This window comes from Lactuca virosa, chromosome 7, assembly GCF_052849685.1.
Source record: "Lactuca virosa cultivar CGN04683 chromosome 7, Lactuca_virosa_CGN04683_v6, whole genome shotgun sequence".
In the NCBI taxonomy this organism is placed as follows: domain Eukaryota; kingdom Viridiplantae; phylum Streptophyta; class Magnoliopsida; order Asterales; family Asteraceae; genus Lactuca; species Lactuca virosa.
Window position 1 is genome coordinate 237,390,367 of NC_136432.1, and position 19,283 is coordinate 237,409,649.

The window sequence follows — 19,283 nt, forward strand, 5'->3', positions numbered from 1 at the left end:
TTATTCCAGTCCAAATGATTGGCATTCTGATGGCCAAATAGCTAATAATCCTCAAGGCCCAATTATGGCCCACTTATGGCCCACAACATCTTAGTCTAATAAGTGACCCAATAAGAACCCAAATCCAATTGGGGGTTTTCACAAAAAATGTCGGTTAGGGTTAAGTGTTCCTACTCAACCCATTAAGGACTTAATCCATTAAGTCCAATATTGTCTTTAGGTTAATTTGCCAATGATTGTTAATTAATAATTTAAGTTTATTAAATGATTCCCGAGCGTGTCCTGATCAACCCCAAAATTAGGGTTTCATGACATTAGGGTTTTCCAAACCCTAATTAGGGTTTCCAACCCATCTTAGCCCAATAGCCCCAATAGCTAGGTCCTTTGATCAATTAGGGTCCATTAGGCCCATTAGGGTTTCAAGCATCCCAACCGAATCAAACACGACAAGTCAAAGCACACCGCCACCCGACATGGCGGCCGGTGGTGGTTATGGGTTTCTTTTCATTAATCTTTTGCTAAATACACTTACAATGCTTGAATCCAAAAATATACACACACTAACTAACACGAACATACACACACAGCCACCCTTGTGATGGCCGGTGGTGGCAGAACCAAAGTAGAGGCGGCAACCACCATGGTTGGCAGCCATGGTAGTCATTTCGGAGTTTTGTAGCCAACCGAATACACACACACGCACCCCAACTAGCAACAACAACAACACACACCAAAGCAGCCTACTCGGGGTGGCGGATGATGACCGGAGCAGTGGGAGAAGAACTAAACGATGGCGGCAGCGGCGGTTTACGACATTTATGACCGCAAACGAAGGTAGAGAGGTGTTTACGACCAGGAAACGGTGGCAATCCATCACCGAGGCAACGACCACAGCAGCACAATAACCTCCGACAGTAGCAACGACGTTCGCGACGTCCAACACCGAGAGAAACGACAGGAAGAGAGAGAGAGAGAGGTGGCGGTTAGGCCCACCGGAAACTTCTTGGCTGCTCACGGCTAACAACTCGTCGTTCACAGCCCCACAGCGCGATGTCCGACAACGGAGTTATGGATTTCGGAGCTTGACGACAGGCAGCAGAGGAGTGGGGAGACGGCGTTGCTGGTGGTTCTCCGAGTTCGACAGCAAACGAACGGCGGTGGGGAGGGTCATGAGGTTTGCGGCCACAAACGGGAGAGATAAGGTGGTGTGGCTGCATTCCTCTTCTAGGGTTAGGGTTTCACCGGGGTGAGGGGTTTATATACACCGAGCCCCATAAACGTTTCTCCATAATAACAAGTCTATTCCATCCCTTCCCTCATTCTTTTCAAAATAATTCTACATTTTACATTTTTAACCCTAGCCATCTAAAATCCTTACAAATTGAATCTGAAATTTAACATTTAACCCTTGCCTCCCAAAATCTATCTAAATTTAGTTTTAATAATTACCATGCGGCCCCTCCCTCCACAAAACCTTTTCAACTTAGGTCTAGAATTTACCAAACACACCCTAACTTCTAAAATCCTTTGCGAAACGAGTCCCAAATTTACACTTTATCCCCCGAATAATTCAATTTATAACGTCCGGCTCCCCAAAACCAACAATCCACTAAATAATACAGGTTTAGGGCGACTATTCGTTCATCAGTTTTTATCTATTTATTTATCAAATAAAGAGAATGTTACATCATACCAGCATATAACCATCTTATCTATCAGGATACCGAGCTAACAGATCATAACAGTAACAATCCCAAATAACAAATCAAAGAGCCGGCCTTGGTGCCTTAGACCCTTGAGTACAGTGAGGATAACTCACCTCGCAATGCCGATCTGAACTGAAGAATCGAACTCCCGAATCGCTATCTCACCGAAAATCCCAAACTACCACATAATAAATACCAAGTCATTACACAACATAACAATCTTGACTAAGGATCCACACAATCCATCATGTCCATTCTCTTTATTGGGCCAAGGCCCAATGTCAAGTCCCTAACCTTGAAAGTCCTTATGCAAAGCCTATTATTGGCCCAATTTACCAAATTGGGCCCTACTCCCTAATTGGGCCTCATTCCAAGATCCATTATCAAAACTTGGACCAAAACATTATATTCATGAAGTCTAGCAAACGCCCAAATCCAACTAGTCTATAAACAGCCCAAAACCCGAAGCCCAATTGTCAAAGGCCCAACAGAGGACGTACGTGGGGCGTACTCTTCTGGTACGTGGGGCGTACTAGCCTGATGTTGACCACCATCGGGGTGGTTGACCCAGTACGCTGGGTGTACTGGATTTATGTTGGGCGTACGCGGGATTTCACCAAAACCCTAATAAGTGCTTAATGGCTTAAGCACTTGAGCCCAAACTCCAGATCCATCGACAAAATGTGCCATAGGACTATAAAGTCTCAAACTTTATCACTTTGGACGCCCAGAAAGTTCTTAACACATGGTCTTAATCCATTAAGACCTTCCTACTTCATGCGTGAGACAAATCTAGCTATTGGGACACCATTTTTATCACTTAGGACCTCTTCTAAGGTCTGAAAGGACAACACATTTCGTCCAAATCATAACATGCACCATTTTGGGACTTTTGGGACAAAAATGCTTCTATAAAGCTAAAATGACTAGATCTATCTCATACAAGCATAAAGTTCCAAGCTTTTTACCTGCTGGAGCTTCTAGGGCACAAACCAAATTCAGATCTACAATCTTGATCTTCTTCTTCAACTCCTTGATGCAACATCTTCTTCTTAACACACTTAAGAACACTCAAAAAGCTCAAACACTCAAGGAAATGGCTAAGGTTTGGGGAAAACGACTCTAAGTAGTGGAGGCTGGGGTTAGGGAGGGTTTTGTGCTCATAATGTTGCTTATATAGTCCCCAAACCCTAAATATTAGGGTTTCCTTCTGCCATGAGTATGCCCAGCGTACACAAGTGTACGCCCAGTGTACTCGAGCGCGCCTAGTACGCTTAGCGTACCCTTATGTACGCGCATTGTACTCCTCCTGATCCCAATAATTGCAAGTTAGCCCTTAGACTTTCATGGCTTCACCCTTCTATCCCTAGGGACTATAAATGCAAAAATCTTGGGATGTTACAATACAATGTAATATTCACATATGGATATTTAACAAGAGAAAATAACAAATATACATGGCGATATTTCATTCAGATGTAAATATAATTTTTTTATCATAATATGTGAATATACCTTATATCATATATGTTGGAGCAAGGAAATGCTCTACAAATTATTCGTGATAAGTTAGGTTATTTTATTACATTTTTTTGTATTATAAGTTGTCTCTCTCTATAAATGAAAAGAGATGGTCAGTTTATTTCATGTGCACCAAATATGTAGTCTTTTATTTAGTCAGAGAGAAACTCTCGGCTGGGATCTCTCCCACCGAGGTGTTCTTCGTTCTTCATATTGTAACCTCTCTTTCTAGTAATATCATTCGCTTACTCATCTTATGTTCTTCATTTATATTTTTGTTATCGTTAAATATCAAGATCTTATTATTCCGCAACTAGTTGATTGTAAAAAATGGGTTCCTACAATTGGTATCAGAATCGTACATTGAAGATCTAAGTGATTATTTTAATGGAACGACTCCCGGTCGACTACTTTCATCTTGTATTTTCGATTTTCATACATGAATTTCTAGGTTCGCAACCGGAAATTTTTTATGATGAGTTTTCGATTTTTGAAGTGCTGATCCAATGCTTTTTTAAGCTTTCAAGAATAAATGTTGTTGTTGTTTTGTTCATATTTCTTCTGAAAATCCGAGTTTATGAAGCCTTTTATCATGCTGTTGAAGAAAAAGAAGAAGGAAGAAGTTATTTGTCGTCTAAAAATGTGTGAAGTCTGCTCCACACATTTTTATGCCGTGGAAATAGACAAAATATTTTGTGTGATATGAAGAGTGGAGAAGACTTGATCTTTGAAGATGATGCTAGTTAAAATATTTTAAGTTCATACGATACAACTGGAAAATCTCATGAAGGTATGATGCTCCTGCATTAACTTTACTGTTGATCATATTTTTCTTGATAAAAGTCTTGATGAACCTTGAAAGGTACATCCTTTTACTCTTCTGTAATGGAAGAGTACTTCACCATAGTTTATTACCCATACTTCCCTGAAATTTCCATGTGATAAAGTAATCATTTTACTTGAAACCCACACCTTATCCTTACTTTTTATCTTTCTCTCTCATACTTTCTACCACTTTTTCCTCTTCCCAACACCCCACCTTATCTCCATATACTTTAGAAAACATTTCCTTGGATAAAAACAAGGTTATGGCCTCTACGATATCAATTTTCATGAAAAAATGGCCTTTTTCGTCGTTAACATGCTCATCCTCGAAGCTCAATGCTGAGGTCCATGGCCTGACCGAAGATTTTTCCCATACCGAGAAGTTAAGCTATACCGAGGTCTGCTGGAAGCACATGCTTGCACAAGCTCTGTTGTACTTCTCTCTTTGCAATACCGAAGAGTTGCTGGAAGTCCTCTCATGCGAAGACTCTGCGGTCCCTCTCAAACCAAGACATCACAGACCTAAGACCTACAACAACCGGCTACTGTAGTGTTCAATCCTTGCTTATAGTAGACTAAGGCATACCATAGACTTCCTTCATACCCCGCCTCCATGCAACTCCTTCACTCCTCGCTACTTCAACTCCTCGCTACCCCAATCAAACCTACCTAACCATCCAACCCTCTCACCGGAGACTTCACGTCCTCGGTACTTCCTCCCTCTTTAGCCCACTCACACCACATCACATCACTCTTCAAGCTTACCCACTCATCTCCGCCTCCTCAGTCCTTATCCTTCCTGATCTCACCTCTTCGGATTTGACCCTCCTCATCCCTCCTCTTCTCACCTCCTCTTCTCAATCCTCCTCTCATCAGCCCTCCTCAACCAATTTTTTATCACACATTTTTTTTCTTTTTCTCGTTTATTTTTTTACCACATTTTTTATTTTTTATTTTAATTTTTTTACACTCATTTATTCTTTTTAAAACCCATTATTTTTAATTTCACAAATTTTTTTTTCACCAAATTTTTTTTAACACCAATTTTTTTTTAAAAACCAATTATTTTTTCTTAACACCAATTTTTACCACTGCAACCGATGATCTGAAACACTTTTGTAAAAAATGATTTTTACAAGACTCGATTTATTGTCTTCACAAAAGAGTTTATTATTGGATATTTATTCAAGCTTCGATCGTCACCATGGATTACTTCTCGCTGGTTATATTGGAAGAATTTTATTTTTTCCATGAGGATTGCCCTTTAGTCCAGGTCCGTCGACCAACATTCCTTGGATCAGTGTCTTAGAATCAGTTGTCCTCCATACCGCAATCGCACATCATATTCCTCTTCGTGAAGTTGGCACCGCAGTTACGTCTGATCAACAAATTTTTTTTGCAATCTTTGCTCTATGAAGACTTTTTATGACTTGTCGCTCTTGATCTTCGATTGTCGAACCATGTATATTAAGTAAGTGGAGTTTATTTATTGAATCTGCTTCAAGAGTTCCGACACCGCAGTTTGGGTACATCAGTATTGCTCAGCAGAGCAAATATTTTTTATGCAAGGTTTTTATTTGTTACTACGATACTTGTGCGAGCAGTTTTCAGCAACAAAATCAACCGGATACTTATGACCTTGGAAGTATTTATATACTTTATGTCTTATGTTTTATCGAGACCCTTCATACATCTAGGGAGAGTATGCGAAGCTCTTGGTATCCAACACTCTCCATCTTGTTTGATTTATTTATTTTTGATATCCTGGCATTGGTTATCAAAAATAGGGAGAGAATATTATGAGCATCCGGATTATTGGTTATGTTTTATAGAGTGTGGATTTTGAAGATATTTGGGAAAAGGAGATTATTTAGTAGTTTTAGGTGCTAACTGATCATGGCTTATCACCTACTTGTTTAGTTAAATCGACGCCATCATGACAGTTTTGATTGAAGTTTGAAGTTCGATCCTTGGGCGGATCACTATAGCTTCTATTCCTTAATCCAGACTTATTTATTATTCCAAATCCATCACAAGATGTTCTCATGTTTTTAGCGTGTTATTCTTTTGAAGAAATTTGGGTATGTTATGATACGAGTACCAGAGATGTTTCAAACTTTTGAAGCCGAAGTGTGACTTGATTACGGAACGTTTAGTTCAAGAGTTATTGGTACCCTTTTGAAGTTGATCAACTTGGTTTACTGATCACATCTTTAGATTGGAATCTCATCTTCAACACCAGAGATGTTGGACTTCGTTTCTTAGAAGACTTTGACTACAGAGATTTCATTTCCGTGTTTCAGACATCACAGACACTTCAGAATTTCAGAGACATTTCAGCATTTGGTTCTCATTATGTATCATTTTATTACCGCACTTTCTAGTTGGTTACTATGTATTTTAGCCTTTTATCACTATATTTGTATCTCTCATCATTTGTGAGCATTTAGGGAGAGATTGTTGGAGCATGGAACTCTACAAATTATGAGTAATAAGTTAGGTTATTTTAGTACCTTTTGTTGTATTCTCTCTCTCTCTCTCTACAAATAGAAAGAGATGGTCATTTTATTTCGTGTGCACCAAATATGTAGTCTTTTGTTTAGTCAGATGGAAACTCTCAGCTGGGATCTCTCCTATCGAGGTGTTCTTCGTTATTCACATTGTAACCTCTCTTTCTAGTAATATTATTCGATTACTCATCTTATGTTCTTCATTTATATTTTTGTTATCGTTAAATATCAAGATCTTATTATTCCGCAACTAGTCGATTGTGCAAATGGGTTCCTACAATATAAAAGTTATATCCATATGACAATAAACATAATATATAATGAAAAATTTACATATTAGTATACCTTTACATATGAACCAGTACACATATCATGAACTCCAAGCAATTATACATGGTTATATGTTATTCACACATAAATATACCACATAAACAAAATATATAATCTAGTATTCATATGTGAATATATAATATAAACATAATATATAATGTAACATTCATATATGAATAAATATTGATACATGTATATGTCATACAAACAAAATATAATATGTAATATTTACATGTGAATATACCTTTAAACGTGAATCCATATATGTGAATTAATTGCAGAAAGCAAATATGTAAGGTTAAATGTTATTCTCATGTGAATATAACTTCAAAGGTGAATAAATATATGTGAATTAAGTACACAAAGAAAATATGGAACGTTATATGTTATTCTTATGTGAATAACATATAAATACACATGAAAAGCTATAAGGAACATTTCATCGAATGGTTGGAGTACATATAAGTTAACTTATATAATCGTGGTAAAATATTCACCAAAAATACAAAAAAAAAAGGCATCATCATCATCATCATCAATTTTCAAGTTCTAATCTTATACAAATAACATATAATGATGCACGATTATATGTTATTTATATTTGAATAACATTTAAAAGATACAGAGCTTTATCGAACATTTTATCAAACACTTGCCGTGTAGATAAGTTAACTTGTAAAATTATGGAAAAGTCTTCATACATAGATTATATAAACTTCACAAATCTATAGATTTTGATTAAGAAAGTCTATTTGATGTTCTCTGCCTTAATTTTGATATTTTTCTTCAAATATGAAAGTTACAATGTAAGGATCGATGATGCAAAGTGAATTTGGTATTGATGATCGATGATATGAATTGGACCTGGTTTTACTTAAACGAACGATATAAAAGTGGATCCAGTGTTAATGATGGCTCATGAATATCCGATGACGTTGAATTTAAATTGATTGATGAATATCATAAATGTGGAACATAATTGATCGATGACGATGAAGATCTAATGATGATGAAAAAAATTGATCGATCGAAATATGTTGATCGAAGAGGATGTTATTATGTTAAGGATCTCATATTGATGATGATCAATAATTCAATAGTTTTGAAGATCTGAGAAAATAGAGAAACATCATGATTTTAAGAAGCCAAATTATGTTGTTATGGTTTAATTAATAAACACAATTACTTATTTGCCCACTTTGATTTAATTATGTCATTCATTTCCAATTTTTTTATATTTAACAAAAAAAAGGTGGTCCGTATTCGTTCTTGCATTCTCGATATATATACACACACAAATGATTCTTGTCGTTTGAACCTAAGTCTATGTAGGGAGAGGTTATATCTTCTCTAATAAATGAAGGGTTTTTTTTGCCACTTGTCACACTCTCATTCAATTTGCCAAATATCATTTTATGGTTATTTTGAGTTAATGTTTTTCCCACATTTCATTTTATGAGTTTTTCTATTTTATTAAATTCCACATAATATTTTAATGTATTAATTGTAATAAATTTTGTAATAAATAGATATCAATTTCATTAATGAACTTACCTTCTAATTTCAAAATTCTCAAAATTACAGCTCATTTGTTTCTTTTATTTACTTAAATTATTTGTTTAAATTTAAAATAAAAGATATTTCCATTATAATAATTCATTATTTTTTCTTATTTTCTTATAAATTCAAAGTTCTTAAATATTTTGACATTTATATTTAGTTTTTTTTTAAATTAACCCATGTAATACATGAGTCTCACAACTAGTTGAGAACATAAAGAGGTTCATAATGTGACAACAATTGTGTCCAATCAGTTTCTAAGGGGTGGTATACGAATTGTATAATTACATTAATGAAATGGTCAACCTAATTAAATGATAGTTTTCTATAATGTTAAAATTATTCATTCCAACTTTATTCCAATTATTTTAAAACAGTTAAATTGAATTAATCTACTCTAATAAATGAATTTTTTTTATGTTACATATCAATTTCTCATGAGTTTTTACACATGTCATTTTGTAGTATTTTTGAACTAAATTAAATCCACATGTTAATTTATTTTTTGAATTTTTTCAATTTTAATAAATTAAAATGCCACATATGACTAATTTATATATATATATATATATATATATATATATATATATATATATATATATAACGCATTTATTATATTAAATTATATTAAATATGATAATAAATGAAAAAGAATGCATATCTTCCTTTTTCATTCTAAATTATGGCTAAAATCACTAATATCAACTCCTATTTTCCCTGTTCATTTGTTTCAGATTTATAAACCAGGATCGCATAAAAATATCGACCTTCCTTCCTTCCCTGTTTCCCTTACATTTTCTTTCTTACACATCCTCTATTAGTTACGGTTATATACCCTTTTGTCATAAACACCAATTGGAAGAGATATGCATTCTACCAATAAGAGCGAGAAATATACGAATACACACTGAAAATCTTAAGTAGATTAGCATCATGAAGGTGATTACCTCCATCACAACCCACAACTACCCTCTTTTTCTATCTCCCATTTCTTTATTTTCTTTTCTTTGTCGGTTTTGATACACCAATGTATTCGACTTGTATGGAACCAGTTATTGGGATACCATAATGCACATCAACTATTTTCTTAAATGCTTGGTTTATTTTATTGGGAAACGATACACATTTTCATCTAGATTTGTTATAATTTCTATTCGATTTAGGATATTTTAATAGATTTACTGCTTTGCAACTATAGGAGATAACTTTTATGGGTTAACTATGTTGTATCACTGGTTATATTAATAAGCCCCGACTTGATTTCATATTCAAGATCGATTGTTTGGAATCTTAATTCTTTATTTATTTATTTATTTTTTTGTCTTTTTTAGCAGAATTTAGATTAAAGAAGGTTAGGGTTCCAATATGGTTCGAGTATGCCTTATCTTTTAGTTTTTTTGCCATTAATGTGTTTGTGCTGTTTAGGCTTCCAATATAGTTCGAGCATTTATGTTTTAACGTGTTCGTGCTTTTTAGATTAAAGAAGGTTAGGGTTCCAATCTGGTTCATGCTTTTCATGCAACTATGGAATATGGGATTTGCACACAAGTATGTGGCACCAATGTTCCCATAGTATAATACAAGGGTTTGAGCCAATGTTATACCAAGTTTAGAGAGGAGATGGGTGATCCAGGAGACTTCTGATGAGGCATTGCAATAGCCTTATATTCGTCCTCTATGGAAGAACGTGATATCGATTTTTGACGTGATGACTTCCAAGAGATAATGTTCGACCCAAGGTATATGGCATATCCTGCTGACCTTGCATTTTATGATGCTCATCCCCAATTAGAGTGACTAAAGGCAGTAACTCTCAACGGTTGTCAACGCTTCAAGAATAAGCCATGGTGAATTGTGCCCTTTAGATAACGTAAGAGTCTCTTCAAATCTTACAATTGAGTGTCATTTGGATCATGCATGGATTGAGAGAGGCGATTTGTAGCAAAATCTATATTTGGTCTGGTTATCGTAAGATATTGTAATGCACCCATGATCTGGCGATACCTTGTTTCATCTGATGGGGCTGAGTTGTCGATTAGAGAAGTGGCACTCTTGATGGGTGTTATGACTGGTTTTGCATTAACCATCTTCTGAGTAGTTAGGATATCACGAATGTGTTTGCTCTAAGAGAGAAATAACCCATCATTAGCGGAGATAACATCCACTCAAAGAAAGTGATAAAGTTCACTAAGGTCTTTGAGAGCAAACATTCAATTTAACTGAAACACAAAGTCATCAATAACACTATCATTGTTCCCGGTCAGAATGATATCGTCAACATAGACAACAAAATACATCACTATTCATCCATATTCAAATATGAAAAGGGAGACATCAAATATAGATTTTTGAAAGCCATACTTTATTAAGATTGTCTTAAGCTCAAGATACCAAGCTCGTGGTGCTTTTTTGAGCCCGTAAAGAGCTTTGCGCAACTTACATACATGATTTGGGAATTGCGGGTTGACAAATCCCAGAGGTTGGACCATGTCATTGGTGAAATCCTTTAGCTACTAGATGTGTCGTGTCGTTGGACCATTGTTCCCGTAAAGTATCAGTGTAGTCAATGCCATGTCGTTGGCGAAATCCTTTAGCTACTAGATGTGCCTTGTATTTTTGAATAGAGCCGTCAAAGGATCGCTTCATACGAAAGGCCCAATTGCAGCCGAGAGTGTTTTGGGAAGTTAGAGGTACTAAATCCTAGGTTTTGTTTTGGATGAGTGCATTAAACTCTATAGACATGGCATCCCGCCATTGACGTATTTAAAGGGCTTGGGTGACACATGATGGCTCAAGAGTCTCAGGTAGGGTGTGAGTTCATGTTGTGTTGAGATAAATATGACTGAAGTACCACTATTTTAAGGGCTTAGGTTTTTCTTTGACGAGGTGTAGATGGGAAAGAAACTTGTGGGGATGGTGAATGAAGTTGTGGTGATGGTGGAGGTAGATTATATGTGGGTTGAGGAGTGTGAGATAAATTTTTTGGAGAATGGGTGGTATAGGCGGGGATTGGTGATAGGGGTGGTAGGAAATGGTTTGAGTTATGAGTGATAGTGGTTTCTGGTGGGAGGGTCTGCATAGGAGACTGGTGGGAGGGTCTTGCATAGGAGATACAGTAGGTGTACCTGGTGACACACTAGTGGTTGAGTTGTGAGGGGCTTCCACATAGGCATGCACATCTTGAGGGGATAGAGATTCATCATTACTATCATGCCTCCATGAAAATGTGTGACATCCCCATTTCACCGCCAGAAAAGACCGATTTGTTTATGCTTTGTTTTAAAATCAGAGTAATCGTTTAAAGAAAACTATTGCGGAATTTGTTCGCAAAACAAAATATGATAAGAATCTATCAAAACTTTTCTTGAAGAAATGTATTTTCATTAAATAACAAAATATCGGGATGTCATGTTCCGATACAGACCAAAAGCATAAACAATACTAAATAGACCTTACAACAGTTATTTTCAACTAATGGTCTATATCCAAAGTATCTTGTTAAGTCATCCAACTTATTCACTGGTGCCACTACCTGTAATACAAAGAAAAACTGAGTGGGTCAGGCTTGGGAGCCTGGTGAACATATAGGGTTTTCAACCCACAATAATATAATTATTATATTTAATTATCAAACAATCAACCCAATTACCCATCCCCATTATCTTCTTTATTTCTTAAGGAATTACCGTAAGAATCAACTATCCTTTATTCATTCATTCCTAAGGATTGACCTAAGGAATTGGCACAAAGTCCATTACTGCCCGAGGTTCCTATAACAAACACTAAATCCATAGCTGCCAAGGTTCATCTACACAGTACTAAATCCATAGCTACCAAGGTTTATCTACACAGTACTAAATCCATAGTTACCATTGTATTATAAGGCACTAAGTCCATAGATGCCAGGGTTTTAAGAGTACACCGGTGAACATCAAATCCACAACACCTACAAGTTGCGAGCCTGCTAGTGTTCCACTGGACTGTCTAGAATAGTCCGTGGTTGTCATCCCTACTCTGCTGAATGACGGGGCATCGTTTGAGTAAAGGTTTCACTCATTTTTCACATGTCACCCTCATCTCATGATCTAAATCATCTTTCGTCTCATCCTCAAACTCATATTTCATCACACACCAACTATTTCGTCTACCCATGTTCTACCCAACATATTTGTAGATATAAATTACATATACAGTTTAAACCATTTAAAAACCTGTAGAAAACATTCATTCAACATCCATCTCAAGTAAAAAACAATGTATAAACACATAGCACGTATTTCATAGCAAATACTTCATATCTATGTGTTAGAAGAAAGTAACTACACACTCACTTGTTAAGACGATTGTTAGGTAGCACTACGGCTCTTCAAGTAGAAGTTCTTCTATCAAACCTGGATATCTTCACACATCGGGCTTCTCGTGGGCAGAGCTTCGGCTTGAAACTCTTTTCTCCTCGGGATCTTCGGGGCTTCGGGACTCGCTTCGGGTGTCGGGATGATACCGGGGCTTCAAGGGTGCTTCAAAAGGGCTAGAGAGTGTATCGGGAGTGAGAGAGTGAAGGAATTAGCAACTATGGCCGGCTGCCCTTCGATTTTTATTTATAGGGCCATTTTTCTGGATTCACGTCGTGAATCTCAAATATTCACGTCGTGAGTTCAGTAGTTATCAGGTGCGTCATCGCAACTTGGGTCTGTCAGGCTCCAGAAGACGTTAATATTGAGTTCACGTTGTGAACACTGTGTTCACGTCGTGAACTCTGACACAGTGTCGGGGTTTGTGCCCCGAACTTCAGAAATTCATATCTTTCGCATACGAGCTCCGTTTTCGACGTTCTTTATATGCACGCGTAGGTAAGATTATGCTCTACAACTCTCGTTTAGACTCCGTCGGCTAATTTTGAATTTAACTTTTATTATATTATTTTTAGTACGCTGGGACAAGAAAACTCCGTTAGGAATTCACAACTCCTTCATCTGACGTCCGTTTTCGTCTGTCTTTTTACCGTTGGACTACTATCGATGAGATCTTCAATTCTCGTTTAGATTGTTTCGGCTAGAAACCACTCGATCTCTTATTCGAATTTTGGGCTGCATACCGCTAAGTCGAAACTTCGAAAAATCATAACTTCCTCATACGAAGTCAGATTTAGACGTTCTTTTTATGCACGCTCTCGGTTTAACGTATTCTATGACTTTTGTTTAGATTACTAAGGCTAAATATCGCTCTATCGTAAATTCACTATTTACGTCACGCAGTGTCGTACCGGTTCTGTCACGAAACTTCGACATGTCATAACTTCTTCGTTATAATTCGGATTTCAGCATTCTTTATATATTCAGAAACCTTGCCACGAACACTAAAACTTAGTTAAGATTATTCATTATAAATAATCTTCTATCAAAAAGTCATTTTTGATGTTTATCGTCTCTAAATTGACTAGCCCTGATCTACGGGTGTTACAATTATCTCCCCCTTAGGATGATTACATCTCGGAATCATCAACGAACTAGGTATGGTATAGTGATTCCATACGCTATCTTTCCATCCTAAGTAATAACTGTGATGCTAAATCTTGCACCTGCTCTTCATACTATGTTGGACTATCATTCGTAACCTTCGAGTTACAAAATAAATCCTTATTGAAGACCCCTTCTTCTTCTTAGGATAATTACTTTCCTTTATCTATTGTAACAGACCGATGGGTCATGTTCTAATGACCTTTCATCGTATAATGTAATGCTTAGACTCAAGTCTCTTAGGGTCAAATTCCAGAATGGAATATACCTTCCTTCATATTCTAATGTGATATAATCACATTCTAGCATGTAGCATTTCTAGCTACTAACTTCTTTAACAACGATCGTGATACAATTGATCGCATTTATTTCAATCTTCTGACTTAAGTCAGATGTTACATCGAACTTGGTTCTCTGAACCATGTAACAAACTCATCGTAGTCGGACTCAATTTGATATGACCACTAGGGTCGGAATAACAACCATCTTACCAGTTATTACCGAAACAATGGTAATGACATACTTGAATAAAACGGAATCAATTACTAGCTTCTTGGTAACCTTGTGACTTTCCCTGATCCAAATGTGAGTCCTGTGCTTCCGGTAGTATAGGCCTCTACTACCATTCACACCTACTCATACTCGTCCCAAGTATTGTCTCACAGTTTAACCAAGTCACCATACAAAAATTACACAATCATTCAACACATCAGATAACAAAACCGGGGTTTATATTATTTCTTGAAACGATTACACAAAGGTTTAAGTTCACCCTATACTATGCCTTTTATATTAGGCTACATCATACGAAACTATGGTTACTACATAACCCGATTTTCGGATAAGAAGTCCTCATCCTTGATTCCTCGCGTTATTGTCTGCTTCGTCGAGGATCATTCGGAATGCCCTTGGCTTTGGCGGTGCCTCTAGCCTTGCTACTTCATTTTTCCTTGGGCAGTCTCTAGAGATGTGCCCCTTGCCTCCGCATCCGTAGCATACCTTATCATTATGTGTACAATTCTTGGAATAGTGGCCCATCCTTCCATATTTGTAACAGGTTACTTCTTTGTTGCATGTTCCAAAGTGCTTTTTCTTTCACTTTTCACACCACTTAGCTCCATACCTTTGGTCATCCAGGTTAGACTTTGCGAACTTTCCCTTATTATCAGGCCTTGTGGATCCTTCAAGCTTCCTCTTCTCACCAACTTCAGCTTTCTTCAGACCCTTTTCCTTTATTTGGGTCTCAACATTCTTGGCTGCCCAGATGGCGGCTTTCAATGTGGTTGCTTGTTTGACCATTGGACCAAAGTCCACTGGTAATCCTTTCGCAAACTTGTTGACCTTGGAAAGTTCCATTGGAACTAGGTAGGAAACAAGCTTCATCTTCTCCGTAAAACTAGTAGCATGCTCGGTGACGCTCAATCTTCCCTTCTTCAGATTCTGGAACTCATTGTTGATTTCCAGAAGATCCTGCTCAGAGCAGTATTGCATCTTTAGTTGCATCACAAAATCTTCCCAACATATCTTGCTAGCTTCTCCCTTGGGCATCGAACCAACTAGTAGCTTCTACCAGTTCAGCACTCCTGACTTTAACAGAGGGATCGCAAGAGCGGTCTTCTGTCTGTTGCTGCATTCGCAACTCTCAAACATTGTCTCCATTTCGGAGATCCAGTCGATAACTTCCACTGGCGTCGGGATTCCAGATAGACACGGTGGTTTGGATGCCATGAAGTCCTTGTACTTGCATCCATGTCCGTCGTTTCCTCCATCCTGGATGTTCTGCCTAACTAACGGTGGGTTGGCTTGACCAATAATCCCACTGAAGTTTCCTCCTTCTGACTGCCCTCCATTCACTTCGGGCTCTTCAACTTGTATTGAAAGTTCTTCACGATTCTGCCGAAGCAGACGTCTAGTTTCTTCCACGTGACGATCCAACATCATTTGAATCATCAATTGTACTCCCGCCATTGTCATCGGCTTAGGTGTTGCTGCTACAACAGGTACTTGTTCAATCACAGGTGGTTGATTCCTGTTTTCGTTTGCGTTTCCAACTCCGCTTCTAGTTCTCGCCATTTTTGATCTATACACCGAATAAGGTGAATTTAGATCCTCAACCACGATAGATATTTAAATCATCCTTGTCACTCCGAAATGATTATATGCTAGTTCTAATACCGTATTCGTACGCTTAGAATCCTAAACACATAAGGTTTCCAGATCCGGTTGACAACAAACCGTAGATCCGAACAAATAATATCACATATAGCAAACATATAGCATTTAGTACATAAAGGCATTTTAGGCATCTTTCCTAAAATAAACTAGTGCTCGTGTCGATTTAGGTGTACTACCTATAATGTTTTAGACACACTCCTCACGATCACTACTTAGCATTCTAAGTTTAAGTCTAGAAATTTCCTACAAATTCCTAGTTCGCTTAAACTAATGCTCTGATACCAACTGTGACATCCCCAATTTCACGGCCTGAAAAGACCGATTTGTTTATGATTTGTTTTAAAATCAGAGTAATCGTTTAAAGAAAACTGTTGCGAAATTTGTTCCCAAAACAAAATATGATAAGAATCTGTCACACCCCAAAATCGGAACGGCGGAAACGTTCTGGGGGGGAGGACGTCATGTTTAGTATCACAAGACATGCATCATAGTAATCAAAGTGATAAACAACCATTTCATTAGAAAGAATGTGTTTACAAAGTGTGTGTTCACAAAACATAGAATACATAAGCAAATAACAATCAAGACTTGAAGCTATATTGCTCCATCTTCTGAATTCCCAGCGCGAGTACCTGTCTACTAGGCTCCTGAGAATACAAGTTATTTGAAAGAGTTGATCAGCAATTAAGCTGGTGAGTTCATAAGATTTTAGTGATGTAAGTAAGTTGTTGTTGAAAAATGTAGTTGAAAAATGTAGTGAGTTGTAAGTTCTGTTTAGAAAAGTCCGTCTGTTCCTCTTAGGAAATCCTATATTTCCTACTTTGATGAAAGATACGTAAAAATGATCCTACAATCCTTTCTATGAGTACTAAATGGATACAAGTGATATAAAACTCAGAGCAAACAAGCAATCGACTGTGCGCATCTGCCCTAAGCTCACAACCAAATAAGGAACAAGGAGTAAGGCGGATAGCACACATCCCATTGTTTGTTAGATCATTATTGTATATAACTCTGGCGTGTTCACTTGTTACTCATGGAGTTAATCGTAATGGTTTCTTTATATTTAATGAAAAGATTCTTTAAGAAAAACCCTTATTTCTTATAATAAAAAGGTGACCACAGTGATTACTCCTATAATCACTTAGTTTATATTGGCTATATATGATCTAATATCGAATAGAGAGTTAATTGGGTGAATCTGCCCTAAGCCCACAACCAAACAAGGAACAGGAAGTAAGGCGGAAAGCCCACATCCAACTACCTATTGGGTATCAATGATATATAACCATGCAGCATAAACTAAAGTATTATAGAGTTAATCACCTAAGGTCCTTTAAGTTTATCCTGGTTTAATAAAATGGATTAAACCCTTAACTGGTAAGTTTCTAGTGTTGTATACCAAAAGTTCTGAATTGGCAAGTATGTTCTGCACTAGAAAACTGTGCATTGACTCTGTGTCCTATGACTTGACCCATACCTGATACCCTTATGATGACTCAATGTATATTGGACATATCTATCTAGAATCGAATAGATAATGGGCTGGGTGAATCTGCTCCAAGCCCACAACCAAACAAGGAATAGGAAATGAAGCGGAGAACACACATCCTATTACATGTCGGATCCTATTGATATATATGTATCCTTTGATGTATACATTAGGGAATCATAAGGTTAGCATTATGGTCCTTTCTACTAATCGTAGCCTTCTACCAAGGCATCAAATGTTATGTATGTTTGTTTCTTGTATGAGTGTGTATTTTCCCGAGTGAGACTCTCATTAACTAAATATAGTTTATACATTAATGAATATGTGAGAAGATTCACAAAGTAGATGTAGTAGGGAAAATAATGTTTTACCTTAGCAGTGACACTGCTGGCTATAAAATAATAAAATGCAGACTCCAGGTAGTATTAAATGTACAATACACCTCGGGGAGTCTTTTTGCCTTTAATCCCTAATGAGTTAATTTAAGGTTTAAATGTGAACTCGTATGTAACTAGGAAGATATTTTATTATATTTTATCAACTCGTGTCTGCTAACCCATATACGTGTAATCGTACTAAAGTTAACACAAACCGGAAAGATATATTATTATATTTTATCACCTCGTGTCTGCTAACCCAGATACGTGTAATCGTACTAAAGTTAACACAAACCGGAAAGATATAATTTACGTGCTTTTCGCTGGTACTTAGTGTGGTGTGCTTTTCCCTGGTACTTAGTATGCTTTTCCCTGGTACTTAGTGTACTTTTCCCTGGTACTTAGTGTGCTGTGCTTTTCCCTGGTACTTGGTGTGCTTTTTCCCTGGTACTTAGTGTGGTGTGTTTCTCTCTATATTAGTTATAGTATGTTTCCTCTTTTTGTACTTGTTATAGTATGTTTCTCTATGTATCTGTTATAGTATGTTCTCCTCTATACTTATTATAGTATGTTCCCCTCTGTACATGTTATAGTATGAACTGAACCCTTAAACTATACCTATTATAGTTTACTAGTAATGTACTTGAACTGTTGTTGAAAATACTCAATTTACCACTAAGTTATGCTAGTACTTTAAAACGGAGTTTTGTTAAACTATAAAGTAGCATAACTTGAAAAGAGTTTTTGAAATGTTTTGACAACTTATAAATGACATAAGTAATCTTTTGAAAGATGTTTATAGCAAACATTTACACAATTATCATTGTGTTCAACTTGTATCCCCCCCTTAAAACATTTAAAACAGTTAAAAGATTCATTACGGGGTATGAACTCACCTTATGTGGGTGATTCAAACGAATATGCGCGTAACGATGAGAAGTTCCACGAATGAAGTCCCGAGACTTAACGAGTCCTAAATGACATATAATTACACATATATGAATACATTTAATGTATATAACAACTATTGGTGATAGGGACATGCCTTAGGGACATAAAAACACTTAGAATTAAGTGTTACCAACACCTATGGTTGCACATAAGGGGTGTATGGCCCTATATTGGAGTGTAAGGCCACAAAATCATGGGTTTTGTGTGTGCGGCCAGAGTGTGCGGCCAAGAGTGTGTGCGGCTACACTTGGTGTGTGCGGCCGTACACATGGTGTGTGCGGCCGTACACACTTGAAGATCATATGAAATGGCGTTTTTCA